At 44.7% G+C, this 25,843-nt stretch overlaps 1 protein-coding gene across 2 annotated transcripts in view; it reads right to left on the reverse strand.

The window, feature by feature from the left end:
- The window catches only part of GALNT10 (polypeptide N-acetylgalactosaminyltransferase 10), a 215,832-nt gene that overhangs the window by 66,927 nt on the left and 123,062 nt on the right, over nucleotides 1-25,843 (reverse strand). The window lies entirely within an intron of this gene.

The raw sequence follows: 25,843 nt of genomic DNA on the forward strand, positions 1-25,843 counted from the left end.
GGAAATGAAAACCTGCCTAACTCTTGGATCCACTGAACCCCTCTTTGAGAATCACTGATCTCAAGCACAGGGGGTCCCTTGGAAACCAAGGCCCTCGTGAGTTCAGCCTCTGAAACTTGTCTTTATCTAGGATGACCCCTGCCTGCCCCTCCTCCCTATGGGCCCCAAGGCTGAGAAACCACAGAGGTTTTCACTTGTGGGTCCTGGAGCTCTGCAGTTGAACCCAGGTTATCCTCCTACCTTTAAGGGGGAGAATACTTTATCGTCTTTAAAATATTTTAAAAACTATTTACAATTTTTAAATGAAAAAAAAATCATTTTCATGTCAAGCCCTTGGGTAAAGCCACTGTTGAAAAAAGTTTTCCATGGTAACTAGATCTGTGGTGGAGATCACTCTATAGTGTAAATAGATGTTGAACTAGGATGCTGTACACTTAAAATGTATAATTTTTAAAAAACATGTTTTACTACTGAAGGAAGAAAAAATTTGGAAAATCATAGATATAGGCCATACTCACCTCACAGAAGGTGAAACTGTGACCCAGGGAGGGGCAGGGCTCACTGGGTGACTAGTGAGTTGGTGACAGGACTCGCTTCCCAATAGGCTGGGCTCCCTCCCTCAGGCCCAGCACTGGATTTCTCTCCCAGACCCTCTCCCACCTCCACCCTGAACCTACACTGTGCCTGCCTGCAGATCTCCCTGCTGTCCCTGAAAGAAGCATCAGGTGATTCAAGTTTCAAGGGTTCCACACCTAGTTCCTCTCACATGTAGATGGGAAGGCATAAGCTCAAGGGGCAGTCTGGACAATGTGGGAGTGTCTCCCCACCAAACCCTGGTATCAATCCAGAGATGTGCATGGCTGCAGGTTCTCCAGCACGTGCAAGAGAAAGGGTAGGAACACTCAGAAGGCTTTATAAATGCAGATGTCATCTTCTTAGCTGGAGACACCTTTATGATTCCTCTAGAAGATGCAATGAATTCAAGTTCAGACTCCATTTGTATTCTAAACCTCAGAACAGGGACTTCTCTGGGGGTCCACTGGCTAAGACTTTGTACTCCCAATGCAGGGAGCCTGGGTTTGATAGCTCATCAGGGAACTAGATCCCACGTGCTGCAGCTAAGAGTTCACATGTTGCAACTAAAGATCCTGCATGCTGCAACAAAGATGGAAGATTCCGCATGCCGCAACCAAGACCTGGAGCAGGCAAATAAACAAATAAATAAAAATAACTATTAAAGAATCTCTGTTTTTAAAACCAGAACAGAGACTGTCAGGAAATGAAGATTCCCTGAGTTCTATGGCCGGATGTCTGAGGACGGCACTGGATCTGAGACTGGAGAAGGAGAGAGGGGCTGGGAGGCAGGGTAAACCTTGGGGTGAACCCAGTTCTAGGCTTGAGTGACTCAGCTTGAGGCCCTTATTAATCCTTTCTGGGTGTCCATTTCCTCGTCTCTAAAATGTGGCTACTTCCATGTCACCAACATCACTGGATTACAATGAGAGTGGAAATGGGGGATGGTGTCTGGAGTTGGTGTGATGTGTTTGTCACTTATCCTCTGAATTTCAGGGACCTCACCTACATGATGGGACCAAATAAGCTTATTCATGCTAGGTGGGGGGGTTGAGGGGGTCAGAGAGTCTCACTTAGAAAGAAAAGTCAGGTTCTGTAAAGCAATTATCCTTCAATAAAAAATAAATTAAAGAAAGAAAGAAAGAAAAGTCAGGATACCACCTAATCAATTCTTGGGACCAAACCAACTTACACTAGGCGGAGGAGTGAGGGGCCGGAGAGTCTTGCTTAGAATGAAAAGTCAAGATACTGCCAAATTCACCCTTGGACACACAATAACAGCTGTTGCCTCAAACGCATCGTTTTCAAGCAGGTGTTCACACAGCGGACAGTGTTTCTGAGCAGGCCCACCCCCAATGTGTGTCTGCCCTTCAACTGCTCATTTTCCAGCTGGAGGGGCAGGTGCCAGGCCCAGAACAGGAGGGAGCAGACACTGAGGGTCCATGCTGTAGGCTCGCCATGCAAGTTCCAGGACCCCGGGGAGGGACTCCCTGGGCTGGAGCATCAGAGAAGCCTCCTCAGACGTGGGAGGACCCGATCACCTTGGACTTGGTTGGGAACAAGGGATTCGAGGAGATAGAAAGGGAGTGATGAGGAGGAGAGAGGAGGATACTGGGGGGTGTGAGATCAGACAGACAGGCTGGGTTCTGGGTGTTGCTCCCCTGGCCACATCGGGTCTTGCCCTGTGAGGGCAGACATGTGACCCTGACCTGCAGCTCCCAGCCCTCCTCTGTCCCAGCCCAGCCGTACAGAGTGCCAGACACACAGCATGTGCTCAGTTCATCTCAAGGGAGCGTCCTACATCCATCATGCACATGTCATAATTCAGCATGATATACTGACAGCATCGCAACAACTCCACAATCTGGTTAGGGAAATGAGGATGAGATCAGTAAAAACAATGCCCGATTGATCAGATGGACTTGGAGTTGAGATGATAACACACATGGCTGAGGATGTTCATGAAGTGACAGGCCCACACGGATAGACCCGGGGTTGCGCACGAGGCCCACACCCAGAGCTCCCAGAACTGTGATGCCACCGTTTGTCCCCCCACCCAGGAAAGCATGGGAGCAGCAAATGTACAAGTGCCAGAAACATAATGATACACTAGCCGCCTCCCCTCCCCTCCTCTCCTCTCTCTCACTCTCTCTCCTGATCCCCCACCCCACCCATATCAGGTCACATGGAGACTTAGATGAAACACATAAATCACGGCGGAGAATGGAATCTAGCTTTCTGAATGACTGACAATGGGCTAGAAGTTAGTCTGAACTTGGCCCCAAGGGAAACAGGAGATAACAGAGAGCCAGGCAGAAAAATCTGCCCTTCTTTCTCTAGTTCATGGACTACACTAGGATGCTGTTCTTTGTAACCCTGGGAGAACACCCCCCCCCGACCCCCAGCCTCTACTGGGAGAGCACGTGTGCTCACGCTGGAGGTCACTGTGCAGTGGAACCCACAGCTGTAACAGCCTTTCCTTCCTCGCCTCATCCCCCTTTTAATCTCACCCTCACTGCCTTGGGCTTGCAATCCTTTAATCATAGCTCAGGTCCTGTTTTCTAGAGGACAGTGAGCTAAGTAAGGCAAATAATAACCATGCATTTGCTCTGACTTGTAAAATAAGAGAAAGTCATTCACAAACATTGCTGTTTTAAGAGCTGTCAGCAACAAAACGCACGCAACACACCTTAGCGCACATCCCAACCCATGGTGTCCCAGTACCAGGGAAGAGAATGAGAGGAGAGAGCAAGCACTGGTGGGTTTTGATTCAAAAACCTGTTAATTCCAGGTTTGATTCATATCTGTTAATTCCACAGACATTTCATGATGCTGCTATGCACGTGGCATTGGAGAGCATCCCACGACGCAGAAGTAACTAAGATGTGTAGGGGGTAGGGGAACGGACATACAAGGCTGGGGTAGGCGCGGCATGCCAGCTGAGGGGCTCAGGAGCTGGGCAGAGAGGAGGTGTGGACCCTCCCTGTCTTGTCTGAGGACAGGACAGAGCTTGGTCCAGAAGGGTGGACAGTCTGCCAGGAGGACAAGGTGAGAGTGGGAAGAAGTCGCTCTCACCTCTGAACCCCACCACCTGCTGCCCATTCTCTCCTGGGAGCACAGACTTCTGCCTTTAGACCCCAGCCCCTCAGGGTAGGGACTGTGTCTTAAGGTTCATCAGGCTAACCCTAAAATCCCACTGGAAATCAGGTTGGCAGCAGGGGCCCAGCAGAGACTGTGGAGCCACGGAAAGGCACAGATGGCCTGGCTCAGTGACCTCCAACTCTCCCATCCACCCAGCACTCCTGAGAGATGCTGCTCACTCCAGCCTAGGGCCTCCATGGTCCCCCGCAGCCAAGTTCCCTCTGGAAAGTGGGTGGGGGGTTGGAAGTGAGAAAAGGCCTCTCAGCAACCCTGTTCCACTCCTCTGGGTGGGAAGGCAAGTGCTTTCCCAGTGAGAATCTTGGCCTGGAATTTGGCTAATGATTAAATTATATGTGGTGGGATATTTTTAAAGGGTTATTTTTATGCATTCCAATATACAGTAGATACAAATACTGTTTGATTCCACTTACACGAGGTTCCTAGAAGAGTCAAATTCATAAAGTCAGAAAGTACAGTGGTAGGACTTCCCTGTGGTCCAGTGGTTAAGAATACGCCTGCCAATGCAGGGAACGTGGGTTCGGGCTCTGGTTGGGGAACCTAGATTCCACATGGGGAGGGGGAATGGGGACTTAGTGTCTAATGGGGACAGAGCTTCAGTTTAGGAAGGTGAAAAATTCAGGAGACGGATGATGGTGAGAGTTAACACAGCAATGTGAATGTACTTAGCGCCACTGAACTGCACAGTTAAGTATGGTTAAAATAGTATGTTTTATAGTATGTGGCTTTTACCACAACATTACAACATTTTTGTAAAAGGGTGACTTTTCGTGGTGGTGGCAGTGTCACGGTTGTCCATTCCTTACTCTTAACTGCTGCTTCAGGCTCTCTACCACCACCACCCCACCCCCAAACAAAGCAAAACCCCAAACACCAAGGCCTCCTGCCCCTGGAGATGGAAACCATAACCAGCCCCAGAAAACAAAAATACGGACAGCAAACCCAAGGCCCTGTTACAAATAATCCCTTTGGAAGGACAACTGCTGAGTGAGGGTCCACAGCCCTCACCACTCCCCCGAGCTAAAACCAGGCCTGGGTTCAGGGATGGGGCAGGTACCAAAGAGGAGGGGGTAGGTCAGAGACAGTGAGGGTCCCTGGATCCAAGCATCACTTTCATAGGACACAGTGCCTACCACAAAGGACAATTTCATTCTCTTAAAACAGTTTACAGTTTTGCTTTCCTGAGCTGGGGGCCCTGTGAAGTTTCTTCCCTGCTATATACAGCTATATCCTGATATAAATCTTTGGTGTAATCAAAGGCTTCCTCAACCCAAAAATGTGAACGAACCTTCGGAAGGAGCTGCTATGGAAGTCTGCCTCCCGACCCCTTTTTTGATATGGACCATTTTTTAAAGTCTTTATTGAATTTGTTACAACATTGTTTCTGTTTTATGTTTTGGTTTTTTTGGATACAAGGCATGCGGGATCTTAGCCCCCTAACCAGGGATGGAAAACGCACCCCCTGTATTGGAAGGTGAAACCCTAACCACTGGACCACGGGGAAGTCTGGAAGTCTGGCCCCTCAACACAGCCAGAAAATCATGAGAGTGCAGCTGTGGCTTGGAGGCTGCAGGGACGTGCTTAGGCACCTGGCAGGGCTCAGAGTCTCCATCACTGCACCTGCTGGTCAACCCATCATTCACACCCCTGCTGGTGTCTCTGCCATTCAACTTGGGTTTCACCCAGTGAACACCAGCCACTGACAAGGCTCCCTAGCATTAAGTACCACTGAACAGGTATCTGCACGAACAGGTGTGTAACTGGCATACTGAAAAAAAATGGCATGTGTCAGTGACAGGTCCCAGGCCAATTCCATTCTGCTGCCTGAACGACAGACAAGGCTCTCAGGGCAGGCGGTGTCACGGCAGAAAGCAGTGGTGAGGAGCAGCGGCCTGCCCAGCCCCAGGAAGCCCCCAGCTCTGCACTGACAAGCTGTGTGATGTTGGGCAAGTCCCTTCCCTTCTGCCAGCCTCAGGGTTTGCACGTGAGAAATGCGGATCCTTCTAGCCCACCTCATGAGGCGTTGTTCTGAAAAACTATTGTGATGTGAGTGCAAACCGCTGACCCTGAGTGTGGCACATAGTAAGCACTCAATCGAAAGCCAGGCTTCTCGGGTGAAAACCCCTACAGAGGGGGCTTTGTGTCCATCTGGAGAGGGGCTGTCAGTATTCAGAGCTGTTCCCACCAGAGCTGCTGGGGGGAGTGCAGGGTGCTTAAGAGTGGTCTGAGGACTTTCCTGGTGGTCCAGTACTTAAGAATCCACCTGCCAACACAGGGGACATGAGTTCAATCCCTGGTCCGGGAAGATCCCGCATTCCACTGGGCAACTAAACTTGCTACTCTAGAGCCTGGGCTCTGCAGTTAGAGAATCCACCACAATGAGAAGCCCGAGCACTGCAACTAGAGGGTAATCCCCACTCGCTGCAATTAGAGAAAGTCTTCAAGCAGCAGTGAAGACCCAGTGCAGCCAAAAATAAATTAATTGATTAAAAAAAAAAAAAAAAAAAAGAGTGATCTGAGCCCAGGGCTGCAAAGCAAGCCTTCCCACTTGAGCCCTGCCAGGTAGGGGCGCTGGGTGCAGAGTCAGGCAAAGAATGGCTGGTATCAGGTATGTGCTGAATATTACATAGTAGGTGTTTTATAAATGTTCTCCAAACGAATCCAAATGCTTTGGAATCATAAAACTGCCCCTGTAACCTTGTACATGGCATTTACCCTCTCTGAGTCTGCACAGCATTCCTAAAAAGTGCTGATAACATCTTCTTTCCAGGGTTGCTATGAAGTTAGTGCAGTCCCGTAAGTAAAATGCCTAACATAAGTATTCAATACAAGGGAACTACTAGATTGCACGGTGAAGTAGAAGTAGGAACCAGAAAATAAACGAGCCATAACTGAGGGGAAAATTATTCTGTTTAGATGTGTAACCCTGGACAAGTCACCTCACTTTAATAAGCCTCAGGTGACCCACCTATAAAATGGAAGCAGTCAGACCTTAACCCAGAGGCTTGCTGTGAGGATCAGACCAGCTCCCCAAAGTGGAAACTTTATATAAACTCTCAAGTGGTGAACAGATGCTGATGGCTGAGCAGAGACAAGAAGGACCATGAATCAAAGTGCCCAACTCAAAGGATGCCAAGGGCAAGGCGTGCAGACCCCAAATCATGGGTACAATGGCCTTTCTTATTTATGTTTACCTAAAGGAAATCAGTCCTGAATATTCATTGGAAGGACTGATGCTGAAGTTGAAACTCCAATACTTTGGCCACTTGATGTGAAGAAATGACTCATTAGAAAAGACCCCGATGCCAGCATTTTGTGCAAGGGCAAGATTGAAGGCAGGAGGAGAAGAGGATGACAGAGGCTGAGATGGTTGGATGGCATCAGCAACTCAATGGACAAGAGTTTGAGCAAGCTCCAGGAGTTGGTGATGGACAGGGAAGCCTGGCATGCTGCAATCCATGGTGTCTCAAAGAGTCGGACATGACTGAGTGACTGAACTGAAGCAGGATATTTTTCCTGATTACAAAAATATTGCCCTGTAGACAATTTGGAGAACACATAGAAGTACAGAGAAAAACACAGAAATCTCCTGAGATGCCTTCATCTAGAAATAACCACAGATGTTGTCTTGTGTTCAGTGTTGTATGGCCACAGATGAGCTAAGAGTGAAAGCACATGAGGCAGCATACTAGAATGGTCCAAGGGCAGACCCCAAGGTCAGCTTCTAGGTTCAAACTCCAGTCCCACCCCTCATCAGATGTGTGACTGCAGAGCAGATTCCTCACTTCTCTAAGCCTGTTTCCTTATACATAAAATATGGATAATATTAACATTACTTTCTTTGTAGAATAATTAAATAAGATAATGCAAGTTAAATAGCATGGTGTTTATTACATTCTAAGAACTCAATAAATGTAATTATTATTATTATATATACATACTCACATAACTTTTATTTAAAAAATGAATCTTTCCGGTGACAATCATGTCATCAAATTTTCTTCTATAATCGTAGTTCTACAGATGACTCAGGGTCAGCAGGATCAGTCTTTCTTGGGAACTTGCTAGAAATACAAATTCTCAGCCAGGTCTTGACCGACTGAATCAGAAACTCTTAAGGGTGGGGTCCAGCCGACAAGGTTTCAATAAGCCCTCCTGGTGATTCTGACGCTCATTCCAATTTGAGAACCACTGATTTCAGTGGCTTCACAGCATTTTCTTCCATGATTTATTTAATCAGTCTCCTCTTTTCAGACAGGTAAGCTATTTGCCAGTGGGGTGCTTGAGTGGGCTGTGCAGACTCATGAGAGGCAACTGTGAGTGTTCTCAACTCTGTTATTTTAGTAGTTTGAAATCAGCCACGGAGGAAGTTTTACAGCACAGAAATCAGCAAATGCTACAAATGAGGGCTGCTCATCTTCACCCCAGCTGGTTGTAATCATTTTCCACCACACTATTGGCTATTTCCATACAGTTTTGCTATATAAACAACACTGCTGTGAACATACACATGACCATACATCTACTTGCATATCTTTGATTGTTTCCTGAGAAAAACTTCTAGAGATGGGACCGCTATATCAAAGGGTATTTTTAAGGAGCTTTGATATATACTGTCAGTGCTCCCACCAGCAGAGAGGAGTAAATCGATTTCCCTGCATGGGTCACAGAGGACTTCTGAGCTACGGACTGTGGACCAGGATCTTGCCCAGGCCCTGGCCATGTGGAAGTGAAGAGTATTAGTCGCTCAGTCCTGTTTGACTCTTTGCAACTCCATGGACTGTAGCCCATCCTCCATCCATGGGATTCCCCAGGCAAGAATACTAGAGTAGGTAGCCATCTCCTTCTCCAGGGGATCCTCCCAACCCAGGGATTGAACCCACATCTCCTGCATTGCAGACAAGTTCTTTACCGCCTGAGCCACCAGGGAAGTCCAAGCATAGGGCAAATCCTGACCTTTTGCACAAAGCTCTGCATCCTGCTCCCCCCGCCCTCCCCAATCTCCTGCTCTGTAGTGTGAATGTTGACTGTCCTTTTATACTTGGCCATCTACAGAGGCGCCACCTGATAGAAGTCCCTGTTGCTGTTCTGTGTGCTGCCCTATATAGCAGCCACTAGTCACATAAAGCTACAGAACACTTGAAATATGACTCGTGTGACTAAGGAACTGAATTTTTTACTTTTATTGAATTTTAATTAACTTAAATGTAAATAGTTACGTGTGTCTCGTGGCTACTAGCACAGTTCTAGGGATTCAGGAGGGACTGTGGCTTATGGTTCTTCTCTAATTTGATAATCATGGTCACCTGAGATCCTGCATTACCTGCACCAGCTCTGATTTCGAACACTCTGTTCTCACTGACCCATAAACACTGACATATTGGAATTTTTTAAATGTCTGGAAGTACTGATATTTCAGAATTTAAATTACAATCTCCTTATCTACTTAAAAAAATAATTGGAATATATAGTGGAACTATATGTAACTTTGTTCTCTGTATTTTCCATGTCTCTTGTAAATGTGTTATCATACTGTCATAATTTAAAAAAAGAAAGAAAAAAACAAAGGATGAGTCCTCCAAAAAAAATTACAGTCTTGCAGGCTGCATTTCCTACATGGAACCCTTTGTCAGATTATGTCCCAGCGGGGACTGGGAAATACTGGGCTCCTGACTCAGCAGAGAAGCACAAAGGTTGTTCACTCAGAGGGCAATCTCCTCATAATCACTGCTATCAGTCTATTGCTGATAGACTATCTTGCCTCTGTGCTTTGGCTTATGCAGTTCCCTCCGACCAGGACATCCCCTTCATTAGGCAATGCCACCTCCTCTAGGAAGCCCTCCCTGATTACTCCCATTTAGAATTAAATATGAATTTAAGTGGCCCTCTCTGAGGCTACTAAACATGGCACCCATGGATCATGGCTTAGGTGAGAGCCTTGAGTTACCCCCACCTAGGACCTATTTAACCCCCATTTTAGATAAAATTCTAATAACTTTAATAACTTGATTTTTTATTCCAAAGCTGATTTGAGACAGCACATTAAAAGGGGAAGAGACTCCTAGGGACAGACACAGTGGAGAAGACAAGAAGTAAATATCATCTAAGAGTCATGCAGCAACTGAGAAGACTTAGAAAAAAATATAAATACCAAACCTGGGTTTCTGAAAACAGAGCCATAGGGTCACTTTGTGTAAGGGCAAATAGACCTCAGTTGTTCTTCAGGGTAATGCTGTATCTAATAGCTGATACTCATTAAGACAACTATCAGGCATCAAATCCTAACTCTAAACTCTCTGGAAGGGGTGAAAAAAGTCATTCTAAAGTTCTAGGATTTAAAGCTTGCCAGGATGTGAGAAGTCATCCATACTTTATAGATGCAGACACTGAAGCCCAAAGAGATGATGTAATTTGCTCAAGGTCACAAAGCTATTTACTGGCAGGGCTGGAACCAAGGCTAGTCTATTTGTTCCATATCAATACCTGGAAAAGTCACTTGATGAACTTTTTACTCCATAATGCCACTAAATTGATGAGACATTTATGGAGGAAAAATCTTCCCCACCCACCCCCACATGAAGGTATTTTCTTTGTTACTCATGATTAACACTGGGAAAGGCCACCTCTCTATATGGAAACAGGTGTCAAAAGAAAGAATAAGATGGGAGTTGGCATTTATATCTTTATGATGAACATGGTGTGAATAGCATGATTGGGGGTGATATAATATTTGAAAGGCATTCTCTAATTGGGGTGGTTAATATCCAAACTGGCATTATACATGGGCAATGTGATCAAAGACTAATGAAAATGAAATCCCTCAAACACATGGCTGTCCATCAAGATGCAAATGATAGAAGAGAAATAAACCACTGATGATACACAAGTGATTTTAATGTTCCATGCATCACCAGACATTTATTTTCAGGCTTAGACGTGGAGGAAGAATAATAGGGTTGATCTAAGGCAGTTATAAACCACCACTCTTAAATATATATCTTCTTGCTCTATGCAGGAGCAGGTATTCAGAACAAGGTGGTTCATACAGACAGACAGCTCTTTAAATGATACCTTGCAATTACATTACAGCCTTGCAGCAGATAATAAACCTTCAATGTCTTGAATAATTTAAAACTTTCCAGCAGCATGAAGGTTGAATGGAAAGAAAATCACACTTTGCTTTAGAGGGGGAAAATTCCTCAGCAAATCAAACATGGGAATTAAGGCAGAAAAATGTCCAGTTTCTCATTCATTTTCCTGATAGGTGGATATTCCATCCCAGGTCAACCTGCCCCCTGATTTTCAAAGTTAGGGAGTCAAGAGTGAATGAATCTATAAGTAAAATAGGAAAATACACAGCATGAAATCCTTCCATGTTATTCCTACCATCACAGAGGTGATAGCACATAATAATATAGTACTCTGGATCCAATTGTACCTGAGTTTGGACCCTGACTCTGCTGCTTGCTTGCTGTATGAACTGAACTTGTCTAATTCTCAGTTTCATCATCTGTAATATCAGGACAATAATGCCAGTTTCCTAGGACTGAGCAAGATCATGAATTAGCACTTTCTGGCATATAAGAAATGTCAATAAACACTGGATTTATTATTGTTTTCAAACATTATTATTAACATTAATAATGACAGTTTAAGTTTTAGGGTCTTAAAGCTGCAGATACAAAGGGAGATGAAAGAAAAGAAGGAACAGATGAACACAGAGAGTTTCATAATCAAGAAATGTTACAGCATCCAGGTTAATGATCATGGTATGGTTAACCCACAGTTAATCTGAGCCAGTCTCTGTTCCAAGCGCTCTGTGAGCAACATCTCAATTACCGCACAACTCTTTAAGAAAATAGCCCAGTTTTACTCAGTGAGGCCCAGAGAGGTTAAGTACTAGTTCAATGTCACCCTACTGTCTGACTCTTAACTTAGGGATTAAGAGTTCTCTTAACCTAGAACCCAAGGATTCAAAGCCCAAACAACTTAAAATTTGCATCTAGTTTTAGAAAAATATAATTTTGCACATGCATAATTTTATGCTATATCTGCAGAGGAGATGGTGGTCATAAAATTTGATTCCTGCTACTGCCAAGGTGGGCTTGTGTAATTAAGTTAGCTTTAGACACTGGCGAGCATCCAAATAAATTGTCATAAGGCAAAATGCCTTTGTTGGATGACTAGAACTGTTGTTCAGCCCTGTTGAAAGAGTGTAGTATACATGCTGTGTTAGCAATTAGCAAAATGTTAAAATGGGGGCGGATACTTGACTGCACTAGTGGGATCTGACTGTGTGCCTGACTTCTGGAGGTGCCAGACAGCCGTGGGGGCTGTGTCAGGCCAGCAACAGGTGCTCCCACACTGGGAGCAGCACTTGGTCATGAACTAGTCACCTGACCACAGTGCCTGGAGTGCCTCCCTTTCTCGGATCTAAAATGCACAGGCTGGGTGAAGATTCCCGAAAGCAGGGCAGGAATTCCCTGAGCTCTGCAGTCATGCTGCCTGGGATCGTGAGGCCCTCTTCCATCAGTGGAAAGGCTTGATTTTTTCCAGGTTTAACAATAGATTGTGTGTGTGTGTGTGTGTGTGTGTGTGTGTGTGTGTGTGTGTGACTCGCAGAGCTTGAACTCGAGGTTTTACACGTGGAGAGCTCGCTGAGAGATAGGATCTGTGGGAGTGTGGAAGAAATATTTTAAAATAAAGGTTGAAATGTGAATAGAACTGGAGTGTCTGTTCTTGAATTTACTCTACAGCATTTTTTAGGAATTTATTTTGCAGTGGAAGGAACCTGGGGGTGGGGATTTGCACAGGGTCTTCAGAAACCTGGAGGGACTCATGGGAAGAGCAGGGCAGAGGTAGACCCCATGGATGGGTGTGGCGAGGAGGATGAACGTAATTCAAATGATGAAACACTTTCGTAAGAGCTGTCTAGTTAGCTCTGACACAGCAGGACAGACGTGACACAGGTGCACAGAGGTGCCCCCCAGAACTGCTGACCAGGCCTTAGAGGTCACTGCAGCCAACATAAGGTGCTGGGAACCCGGGAACCCGGGTGTCTTGATTTGAGATTCTCTATATCTAAAGCCATGAAAGTGGTTATAAGCAAGCTCCTATGGAGGAAGTGTTTTTGGGGGCAAACTGTTCACTGGTAAGATTTAATCATCCCAGAAAAGACCAAAATCTATGTGCTGGAAAGCAGGGCTTTTGCCAGGTACCCCCAACTGGAGCTGTTGGTTAGGACAGCCATGGAAAAGGCAGGGAGTTTCTGACTGAGGACCCGAGGCAGGGACACAAGCACATTCTCACATCAGAAAACATTTTATTGGACATTTCTGGGGGAATTTATTCCATGCCTGGTGAATTTAGAGTTATGGGCTTGGTTGGGGCCTCAAACAGGTGATTATGGTAATTTAGAGAGAAAGTACCAAGCCATTTCTGTCACAGAGCCATTCCAGTTTGAAAATAATAGTGCATCCTTGTATTTATAGACTGCTGAAGGCTTTCCAAAGTGCTCTCCCATCTATTATCTCATTTGGTCCTTACAATAGGCCAGAGATGTAGCTTGTGGCTCTGCCGTGGGGCTCTGAACAAGAGCTATCCCCTCTCTGGGCTTTAGTTTCCCCAGGGTGGTCCCTGGACCTTCTGGATCAGAATCCCCAGAGAGCTGGATATGATGCTCTGGATATAATATTCCAGGCTCCCCCAGACTGGGAACCTGGACTCTCACTGGGGCAGGGCCCGGGAATCTGCATGCTAAACCTACTTTCCAGGTGATCTTTACGTGCACCAAAATTTGAGAACCCCTGCTCTAATATCTCCTAATTCCTCAGCAGTGAGATCCTGCCATCTGAAACACACCTACTCAGCAACTAACAAAATCCTGAAAAAGTATAAAATTCTGATGAGTGGGGAGAAAGCAGTCTGGTATTGGCTGAGTACATGTGATCATCCAGATAATAACAGCCTCTCAAGGATATAATTAGTGCCCTTGAAATTGGAATATGACTGTTTAATAATTTAAGTGAGATCATCAGGATTAATGAACAGCGGTTGAAATTAAATGTGGGACCATAAATCCCCAGAGACCTGTTACAGTGAGGCAATTATTTATGAACGGCATCCTGAAAAACAGGGGTCTGACTGAGGTTGAAGGCATTTAACTTAGCTCCTCCCATAAAGGCCATGACTTTTCTGCACTTATGGCAATCCAGGGTCTACATTCAAAGATGTCACCATCCAACTGTATCATAAAGTATGTATTTGTGATCCACAGTCTTCTGTTCCTATATTCCAGTGTTTTCCAAATCTGAGCAGCATTTCAACTTATCAAAATAATCTGAGATGCCTGTTAAGCATGCAGGTTAGGGGACTTCCATGGTGGTCCAGTGGTTAAGAGTTTGCTTTCCAAAGCAGGGGACACAAGTTTGACTCCTGGTTGGGGAACTAAGATCCCACATACTAAGGGGCAACTAAGCCCACGTACAAGGCACAACTGCTGAGCCTGAGTGCTGCAGCTAAGACCTAATGCAGTCATAAATAAATAACTAATTAGTTTTAAAAAGAATGCAGATTAACACAGATTATTGGGCCCACCCCATAACCACAGAATCAGTATCTCTGCTTATGGGTCCTGGTAAACTGTGTTTTAACAAGCTCCTCGGTTGGTGCCAAAAGGAATAAGAGTTAAGAAGTCTTACTTGAACCTAGCTGGAACCAGAGACCATGGGGGACACACTCCAGTTGTGGGCTACCTGCCTATGAGGTCACTTTCCTCCTTGGCCACCAGACTGGAAAGTTCTCCTCAGGGTTCTTTCCTTCTGTGGCAACCAGTATCCTCCGGGAAGTCTTTATGGCACTTTTTAGCTCTTTAGGCTCTTTCACATTCTGATTTCATCTAATGTCTACAGGGAGACTGTGAGGTGGATGGGGGTAGCTGAGTGCTCATCATCCTTGTTTCAGAGAACAGTGATGGTAACTCCCACCACCACAAAGGCATCATTACTAACATTACTGACCATTGACCATGTGCCGGGCCCTGCGTTATCTCACTTAATCCTCACCTGACCCACGAAAGGGAGGATGGTAGTTACGGCTTTGGGGTTGCGGGTGATGGAAACCCAGGCCCAGCTAGTTCACACAAGAAGACAGTGTACTGGCTCACGGGAGGGAAAAGGACAGGGGTGGAATGGGGCTCAGCTGGCACCACAGGCCGGCACCCTGGATGAATCACTGTGGCCATGGGGATGGGACAGCACTGGCCAGGTGGATTAGCGCCCTCAGCACGGCTGGGTGGCATTACTGACTGGCTGTCCCTCAGGATCACAAGGAATGAACAGTAGGCAAAGAGCAGTCCACCAAACTGACTACACCCCCGCCTTCCTTCAGCTCGAAAGGCCGGAAAGACAGGGTCTGTGTCTACAGCAGAGAATACTGGGAGTCAACTCTGCTCAGGAGGAAGGCTTATTTATAGGTCATCTTCATTCACTCATGAGCTAAAGTACCACCTCTTCTGTCATAAGGCAGCAGAAACATGTTTTCTGGGAAAGGTCAGGGCTGGTCTTTCCTCTCGCCTAGTTAAAACAAATCTGGCTGCTGTGGAGATTTCTGGGAAGGCAATTGAAAGTTTGAGTTTTCCATTAGCAGAGACTGGAGTGCCGTTATTATTTAGAATATTCTAGACCATATATTATGATGGCACATGGGGGAAAAAAATTAAGTTTCTTAGAAGACTGGGCAGAAAACAACCTTATAATTCCACCTGTTTTCATCCTCACTCCATATTATTAGCAATGCCCAATAAATTCCATTCATTAACAGGCACAACAACAGAGGACTCCAATAGACAGTAGGAGTTATTAGTTGTTTTGAGATTCCTGGCTGCTCATAAACAATGTGGGCATCTCTGAAGAGGTCTGCATTTACAAAGCAAACAAATAAAATTATTTCTTTTTACCACTCTAGGAGGAGCAAGTCATTTGGTCTTTCAAGGAAAGAACCTGAGTGTATACAAGGATCCCAAAGGTTGAAAAAGGCAGTCTGCATCTGTTAATACTTTACAGGAATCAACATCCCTAAATAGCACAAGAGGAGAGAATGTTACTAAGGTTTTCCTATGCCTGTTTCTTTATTCTATACAATCATGCGAAAATTACATTTTCATGAGACTCTTCTATTTGAGATAGGAAAGCAGGAGAATAAAAAGAGGAAAAAGAGAAATGAAGCCTTCAATGCCCACGAACACAATATTGATTGACAGTGCTGCAATCATCTTTTAATTTTTGGAATAAATAAGAGACATATAAATGTGTGGATCTGGTCTTCCTGATCTTCAGAACTGTCAAGCATTGCCTATTTTGGGCTACGAAAATTGGTAACATTTTAAGCCTCCGGTGTTTACAGATCTGAAGGTGCCTCTGGATTCAAATCAAACCAAAATTGGCTCTGGAGCTGTGACTGCCTGATAAAGACGTGACTGAACCTTTCAGGGGCTGTAAGTTCTGCAAGGAAGTTGGGAAGAATTGCTTTAAGTATCTTTTGGCAATGAATCTATTTCACTGCTGGCCACCGGTCTGGTGTTGGGCAGCAGGTTAGAGTTAATGCCAACTTTTTGGCTGATTTGCTTCATTAACCTGCTAGAATCAGTATTATCTAGAGGAGCTGGCTAATATTTATGGAACCAAGCAGGACCCTATGGGGCCTTCCCAGGAGAGACCCCCACACCCCCACCGTGTCCTCCACCTGCCTCTTATTTGTAGAAACGTTATAGTCTCCCAGGCTTCCCCTGAGTCCCAAAAGGCTGGTTCAGGAGTTAATGATTAGGATTTATGAAGATGTAGAAAGTAAGAATACTTGCTGGGCCAAGAAACTGATAACACTTTAGACTATAAACCAACCACAGAGTCACTGAACTCCCAGTTCCCTGAAAGATATAGATAAACACCTGACACAGATTCCTAAGTTGCTTTTCCAGGAGGCAGATCCCCACCAGAAAACTGCTGACTGCAAGCGCAACCAGGCTGGTTGAAACCAGAAGAGGGGTGATGCTTGAAGCTTCATCTTGACGCCAACCCATCTGAGAATTGTGCATGAGCTGACCGTGTACCCCGCAGTTCCCTCCCTCACACTGCCTTCAAAACTTTTATCTCATAACTATCATCTTGACGGTAGTCTTAGGACACTAGTCTATCACCTTCTCAGGTTGCTGGCCTCCTGAATAAAGCAATTTTTCTTTTTCTACCATCACTTGTCTCCTGCGTGTTGACCTTTTGAGTAGCGAGCAGAGGAACTTGAGCTGCATATCAGACCCGTCCAGTTACATTTATTGTGAATGAAAACAGCAGAACATACTTTTTAGACATATGAATGTGTATCAAATGTCATGACTGAGTACTTCATATCTTTACCAAGAAGATGTTGATTTTACCTAAAAGTTGTTTTATTTAGGGGGTGGGATATGGAGAGGAGGTGAATTCCTTGTACTTGGATTTAAATTTTCTACTAAAGCTTAATTTTCCCATTAGGCAAATAAATGTTGGCTTCTAAGAGGCTCCCCCCAAAATTAGGTATACTATGTTTAAATTGCTTACCACAGTGTCTGGCACAGTGAGTGCTGTGCAGGTGTAAGCAGCATTGTTACTATTGATGCTATTGCTTCTTCCCCTTTATAAGGCAGACAAAACCAGCCCTTTCAGCCCCCAGCTTACTGAGCTGAAAGAAGCTGACAGGAAAAGGACTTGGTTGGTTTGCACTTGATGAAGTTAAGTACTAAGGAACCTCTTACTTTTATTTCAGCCTCAAATCTCATCTCCCTTTAGACTCTGAGCAAATAACAATTCATGTCAGACCTAAGCTGGTGGAGAGGCCCAGAAGCTTTCTGAAGACAGACTATGACAGAAGGGGGGCAGCTCTGTGGCTCTCTCCTTGGAGATCTTATTCCAAGGACCTCCAATCACCTGCTTCGTTGGGTTTTGCTTCTCCCCCATTACATTTTTAAGGGAACACCAAAACAGTGGAAAAGGTTAGACTTTAATCCTCACAAGAGAATCAGGAGAATATCAGCAATTTTGCACAGTTTTGCTGCGGCGAGTTTTTAAAATGTAGAAGGCTTGCCCACCTCAATAGAAGTATCACCTTTCTGAAAATATAACATAGCTATTTTCCACTACAGGAACCATTCTTTATCGAACATCAGAGCTTTTGATGCTTCAGAGGCAAGCAGAGGTATTTATTTGATTTTTTTTTTTTGCTATCCCAGTAAATCATTTATACAGTGCTTGATTCATAAAATCCTGTGTATTTTTTTTAAGATGCACAAAATATCCCATAAACATATCAACTCTTGCATGCTGTGTTCTTGCCAGATAGCCACCAAAAGATTTACAGATTTCCCTCATTAAAAAATAATTGATACTCTCTAACAGCTTTAATCTTCTTAGCAGTTTTCTCCTTTGGAGTCTGAGAGAGAAGCATTCAAGATGTTATATGAAAGGAGAAGAGGATAAGAAACCTGAGGATTTCTTAGTGGTAAGACACCCTAGAGACTAATACACGAGAAGTGTGATTCTAAAGGTTACAGAGTCCATTGTGGGAAGGATGGATACCTCCTATGAAATGGGATGACTAACCAGGAGGAGAGTCCTCTAAGGGCAGGTAAGCAGTCTAGGGCACCTCCCACCAATCTCTCAAAGCCTCAGTTTTGTCATCTGTAAGATGGAACTGCTTCCCAACATTTCACTTCTAGGGTGGCCAAGAGAGGGGACATGGGGCAGGCCGAAGTACGAATTCTTATGCTGCCCACACGTCCTGTTAATTTATGCTTCCCTCCATGGCGAGCTCTCAGCTACCGGCTGCCCTGCCAGGCAGGCCTGCAGCTCCCTGCTGCTCAGCCTGTCCCTGCATCAGCCAGCTCGGGAGGAATGTGGTGGAGACGGATCCATGTGTGCCCTCTGGATCAGCTTCTCCCAACAGTACACCTGATATTCTGGGGTTACGTGAACCCTGTCTCTATCTCACAACTGACTCAGAGGAGGAGAGATGTGACAGTCATTTTATAATGACAATGGGAAATGACTGTAGAAAATTGAGTGGAAGAAACCTGGATACAAAGTGAAACACGACTGTATGTCCACTACATAAAGCGTGTTGTAGAGGAACTAAACGTAGTTTCACACTGTGGATTATTATCGTCTAGCTAGTAGAAAACAGATGAGTTAGCACTATAGCTGTTGGCATGAGGGATATCTGTGATACATTAATGGGGGCAAAAAGGAGAGCAATGTGTACAGTTTGATTCCATTAAAAGGGGAAGAGAAGAAACCAGTGAAGATTAGGGGCAAAAGTTCTAGAGTCAGAATGCATGGTTTTAAAAAAAATTTTTTTTTAACTTCTTCCTTTTTATTTACATGCCTTTTAAAAAAATTTTAACTTTTTATCTTATACTGAAGTATAGGCATTCAACAATGTGGAGACCGTTTCAGGTGGAGAGCGAGGGAACTCAGCCATACACATACACGTACCCATTCTCTTCCTCCCAGGATGCATGGTTTTAAACCACAGCTCTGCCTCATTGATCTAAGCAGACTGGCCATTTACTTAACCTCCCTGTATCTCAATTTTCTCATCTGCAAAATGGGGATAAAATATTACCTATTTTAAGTAGAAAAAGGAGGTTTTAAGATCATGGAGTTCAGTAGCTTTCTCACTGGGAATGACAGAAGCCACACTAGTGCTGAAGTGATGAATAGGTGAATGCACTGAGCACAAATGCTCAATAAATATTTGTTTTTGTTACTACATGTTAGTATGATGAAGCAGAGTGGTCCAGAAGGATGCACACCACACTTACTGACATGGATTACTTCAGATGGGCTGTAAGAAGGTGGGGTGGGGGTGTTGGGAGGGTATGAAAAAGAAAATGGAGCTGAACAGAAACTGGGAACCAAAGAAGACATTCAGATGACAGATTATATGTTCAACAGCAAATGTCACAAGGAAGTGCAGATCCAAACAGTAAGAAACCATTACACACCTGTGAGACTGGCAAAAATCCAACACACTGGCAACACCAAACGTGGACAAAGATGTGGGGCAACAAGAACTCATGCTCACTGTTGTGGGAATGCACCCTGAAGACAGTTTGGCAGGTTCCTACACTAAACATATTCTTACCGTATGATCCAGCAATCACCTTCCTTGGTATTTAACTAAGTAAGCTGAAAACTTAAGTACACACAAAAAACCTGTACAATGATGTTTACCTACCTGCCTCCTGCGAAACCTGAATGCAGGTCAAGAAGCAACAGTTAGAACTGGACATGGAACAATGCATTGGCTCAAAATTGGGAAAGGAGTACATCAAGGCTCTATATTGTCACCCTGTTCACTTAACTTGTATGCAGAGTACATCATGCAAAATGCCAGGCTGGATGAAGCAGAAGCTGGAATCAAGACTGCCGGGAGAAATATCAACAACCTCAGATATGCAGATGATGGCACCCTTATGGCAGAAAGTGAAGAGGAACTAAAGAGCCTCTTGATGAAGGTGAAAGAGGAGAGTGAAAAAGCTAGCTTAAAATTCAACATTCAAAAAACGAAGATCATCCATCTGGCCCCATCACTTCATGGCAAATAGATGGGGAAACAATGGAAACAGTGACAGACTTTATTTTCTTGGACTCCAAAATCACTGAACATGGTGACTGCAGCCATGAAATTAAAAGATGCTTGCTCCTTGGAAGAAAAGCCATGACAAGCCTAGATAGCATATTAAAAAGCTGAGACATTACTTTGTCCACAAAGGTCTGCATTGTCAAAGCTATGGTTTTTCCAGTAGTCATGTATGGATGTGAGAGCTGGACCATAAAGAAGGCCGAGTGCTGAAGAATTGATGCTTTTGAACTGTGGTGTTGAAGAAGACTCTTGAGAGTTCCTTGGACTCAAGGAGATCAAACCAGTCAATCTTAAAGGAAATCAGCCCTGAATATTCATTGGAAGGACTGATGCTGAAGCTCCAATGCTTTGGACACCTGATACCAGGAGCCAAATCATTAGAAAAGACCCTGATGCTGTGAAAGATTGAAGGCAGGAGGAGAAGGGGATGACACAGGATGAGATGGCTGGATGGCATCACTGACTCGATGGACACAAGTCTGAGCAATCTCTGGGAGATGGTGAAGGACAGGGAAGCCTGGCGTGCTGCAGTTTATGGGTGCAAAGGGTTGGACATGACCGAGCGACTAAACAACAACAACAACAACAACAAAAATTCATAACTGCCCAAACTTGGAAGCTACCAAGATGCCCTTCAGCAGGTGAATGGATAAATAAATGGTGGTACATTCAGACAATAGACTATTATTCAGCACTAAAAAGAAATGAGCTACAGGGTATAAGAAGACGGGGGGACATTAAATGCATATTACTAAGTCAAAGAAACTAATCTGAACAGACTGCATACTGTATGATTCCAATTACATTAGACATTCTAGAAAAGGCAAAACTATGGAGACAGTAAAAAGGTTAGTGGGTGCCAGGGGTTAGGAGGGAGGGAGAGATGAAAAGGCAGAGCACAGAGGATTTTTAGGGCAGTGAACTACTCTGTATGATGTTCTAATGGTAGATATACATCATTATACATTTATCTAAACCCACAGAATATATAACACCAAGAATGCACCTTAATATAAACTATGGGTTTTGGGTGATCATGATGTGTTGATACAGCCCATCCATCATAACAAATCCACCCCTCTGATGCAGGTGTAGGACACTGAGGAGGATGTGGGTGTGGGGGGTATGTGTGCAGTAGGTGGAAGGGTGGATGGGAGCTCTCTGTGCTTTCAGCTTAATTTTGATGTGAACCCAAAGTTGCTCTAAAAAATAAGGCCTATTTAAAAATAACCACTGGGAGAAGCCTAAGTGTTAACAGTAATTGCCTCCAGGTGAGGAGGTGACAGACGGCTCTTTCTGCACTTTCCACATTTCCACCTTGACTTCTAGCCTGTGCTCACGCTGTTCCCTCTGCCTGGAACATTCTCCTTGCTCCCCTACCCTGAGGGGCAGTATCTACTCATCCCTTAGGATCGAGTTTAGCTGGGATTTTCTCCAGGAATTCTTCTCTGATCTTCTCCATGTTCAACAGCGCCTGGACCTCCAGCAAGGGGCACATGTTCCATGATCTTATGATGCTTACCCTGTGATCTTATGCTCCTTACCCTGTCTGTCTGCCCTGCTGGGTGTGATCCTTAGAAGAGATGTCTATTTCCTTCTCATTGTAGCCCCAGCACCTACTGCAGCGACAGGCATAGAGTCATTCCATGAATTTTCTGAATATGTGAATATGAATGAGATCAGGACAACTGTACAGAAACAACAAAATGAGCGGCAGAAAACTCAAGGTGAAAAGAACCTGAACAACACAGTGAAAGTGGGGAATGGCCATCCCGACAGTTGTGGCGGTCCTGGAAACAAACCAGGGCTGCGAGAGAGATGACAAGAAATGAGGAACAGACAGATGCTCATGGGCCTGTGTCAAGAGTGAGACGTTGCAGTGCAAATCAGGTCAGTGCAAGTGGATCTCCTTATGTGCATCTCAACAGGACTGGCCCGGTGTGACAGCGCAGGTAAGAGTTAAAAAGCTCATGGTGGAAAGAAGACCTTGGACCCTGGTCTCAATTTTGAGAGTCTCTACCACACGCATTAATGGGCCCCGCAATGTCCATATGCCCTCCAGCACCAATCACTGCCAACAATCCGTCAACAGTTCCGCAAATGCTTAAGAACCTCCTCTGAGGGAAACCTGTACTGTGTATGTTTTTGTTTGCTGCTGGGGAGCTGAGCTGGGGGAAATGATGTCAATGAGACCGTATCACAGACTTTTGTTTCTGCACCTCATCATTCCAGGAGGCACCCAGTTCATCCAAAGACAATAATGCCTTCTATGACTACATATCCTATTTTCTTTGGAAAACCAATACTGTTTGGAAATAAGAAGGGGAAGGAGAATAGAAGGGAAAAAATGAACAAAGACCCTTTTTGTTTTTCCGAATAAAGATTTCCTATGCAGGCAGTGCAATCTGGAGGCAGGCCTGCCACCCTCCCCCCTCATCTCTTTCTCCCACTAGAGAAAAAGCACCTCTGTGTCCTCCTAATCCTCAAGGAAGCACCCACATTAGAGAAGCTTCTGGAGCCCCCTGTAAACTCCACAGCACTCTATTTGCAAGCAAGGCTGGGATGATTCCAGTCTGCCTTTGCTCTAGTCCCCAGTGCTGCCTGCACAAAGCTCTGGATCTTATTTCAAGAATTCATCTGCTCCAATTTTGTCTCCTACCCAAGGTCTCGACCCTCAGCTGAATTACAATTAGTTGCCCTGAGGATCCTGGAAGAGGCTCATTTCAGAGGAAAATGCCTTCTGCCAGGCAGAGCCAATCGAGCCCGTAGTTAGCATCTATGAATTTCAACTCTAAAGAACTGCCTCTGCTCACGTGGCCCAGAGAAATTTGTCTTTCACGATGGCCCATATGTGCCGTACTTTAGACAGGCTTCTCTATAATGCTGAAATTGTTTCTCCCAAATCTCATTTTTGAAACAATCACTGCTGAGTAAGTTTTCTTCCCAAGCTGCCTTGAGAATTTATTCTTAAAATAAGAAGAATTATTGCTTTTCTGAAGAACGGAGGTTGCAAAATCTGACAGCCAATGTGCAGGACTGAGGGGCGGGAGGTAAGAGTTCTCTTCTGGGTTCTGTGCCCAAGTCACTGAGAAAAAAGGGCAACAATCAAGGGGCCTCGGTTCTCATTCCCATCTGTGACATGGGACAGTGTTCATCTCTCTCTTACTAGGCTTTGGGAATGGTACTGCATTCAATTCATACTTCTGGTCTCTGGAGAAACAGATGCACTTGGAGAATGCCAGTCTTATAAAATTCACCTTTTCTTTCCCAAGTTTGTTTCATACAGAAGGTGAGGTGAGGGGGATAAGGCTGTATGGGGAACCTAGGTTCTTATCCCTCCTCTGCACCCAGCTGGCCACATGCTCTTGGTGAACTCGGTCCACTGCTCCAGGACTCAGCCTCCCATCTGTACAAGGAAAGGCTGAGTTACAGCTGTGATTTTCACACATTTTTAAGCAGCGGAGCTCCTCTTAGCAAACAGTTTTTCACAAATCAAGGACAGACCCTGCTAGGAGAGGTATGTGAACCCCACCTGCAGCTGCAAGGTTCTCCACAGCCCTCACAGTGCTCCCGGAGGCATCCCTGGGCCCCTTCCTGCATGGAGGCACGTGCTCCAAGCCAGGGTCTTCTCCCTCAGAGGTTGTCATCAAGGAAAAATGAGATAATACATGTTTCTGGCCCATAGAAGTGGTTCTTAAAACAGTGAATAGATGGGAAGACAATTTAGGCTGAAGTGGGACAATAGCACATTTGTTTAGTGTTTTACAATTTGCAAAGCCGTTTCACCCATGGAAAGGGGGAGACTGGACCTTGACGTCTATACATTTATCCCTGACTCCCCCTCTGACAAACCAATCATAAACAATGTTAACAACAATAACGATAATGCCAGGGTTAAATGTTTATTTCTGATGTTCACTTTGTGCCATGTACTGTCCTAACCACCTCACATATATTAACCCATTTAATAGTCATGACCACCTAAGAGGTAGATTCCATTTCATTGATGAGGCAACTGAAGCAGAGAGGTTGAGTGACTAGGTAAAGGTCACAGAGCTAGTAAGTGCCAGGGCCAGGAGCAAAGCTGCAACTATTGCTAAAGAATGGTGCTACAGAGACACAGAGACCCACCTGCAGGAGATCTCGCAGACCTCACTTCAGGGACATAAATAAATCTCATATAATAGATGCTACTGTAACCATGGCAGAAGTGCTAAGAGACAGAGAAAGGAGCTCTGATAATTCACTCGTCAAACATGTATTAAGCACCTACTGTATGCCTAAGGAGCTGAGAATGTGTGATGAACAAGACTGACCGGGTGGACCCAGCTCTCAGAATGTGGAGTCCAGTAGGGTAAACACGCGACAGGTCCATGTTTATACATACAATGCTCACATGTTATACTTATTGGTATTTTAATTCTGCTGTGATAAGATCAAAGAAGGAAAATTAAAGGGCCCCCTGAGAATGAGTGTATGTCAAGAGTGAGGGAAGAATTAGAGGTAATAAGAACTGAACGTAAGATGTGTGTATGTTTGAGTATGTATACACGCACACATAAACACATATGCCAGGTAATTAGGGGTGCAGTATTAAAATGGGGTACAAGAAACTCAAGTTTTGATTATTCTGGATAATTCTGGATAAAAATAATATTATTTATTATTATTATTAGGCTCCTCTTCACTACTTGTTAGTGCCCCTACTAAAAGATGAGAAAAGGAAAGGGCTTCACTTGATTTTACTGCAAGTGGTAAAAGCTCTGATGCAAAGAATAAGCGTAAGACCACTGGCTGGAGGACAAATTCTTCTTGGATTTCATTTGTGGCTCCACCTCTGTGTCTCACAAACCCATGGGTGAGACTTAGTGAAGAGGCTCTACAGTGTGGTCTAGAGGTTAAGATAATGTGCGTGGGGCCAGGAAGACATGGTTTGTTCACTATGTTACCACCCAAGAGCTGTGGGACCAAGGGAAAGTCACTTAACCTCTATGAGTCTCAGTTTTCACATCTGTAAAATGGGATGGCAGATATTGTAGGTGGGTTGACCTGATGCCTTCTCTAATTCACTTTTCCTTTTCCTATCTCTACCATAAAGAGGCCCAAAATCAGAACACTCACCTTCCCAGCTACCCTTGCCGATATGGGTGCCCAAATGTCAGAGTTCTGGCTCAGAATCACTGGGGAGACTTTGCATTCTGAATAAGAAGGCAAAATCTTCAAAGGAAGAGGTTTTGTTCTCTTTGCCCTTCCTCCATCTTCTTGCCTGAAAGGTAGACTTTCCAGAGGAATAGCAGCCATTTTATGACCATGAGGATGGGGAAGCAGGAAGACAGAATAAGTCTTGTTCTCCAATGAAAGACCTGAGCAGCTGTGCCAACCCTGGACCTCTTTATGAGATGAATGAATAAATGAATAACCCCCTTTGTTGAGCTGTTAG

The sequence above is a fragment of the Cervus canadensis genome, chromosome 4 (assembly GCF_019320065.1).
Source record: "Cervus canadensis isolate Bull #8, Minnesota chromosome 4, ASM1932006v1, whole genome shotgun sequence".
Lineage (NCBI taxonomy): Eukaryota > Metazoa > Chordata > Mammalia > Artiodactyla > Cervidae > Cervus > Cervus canadensis.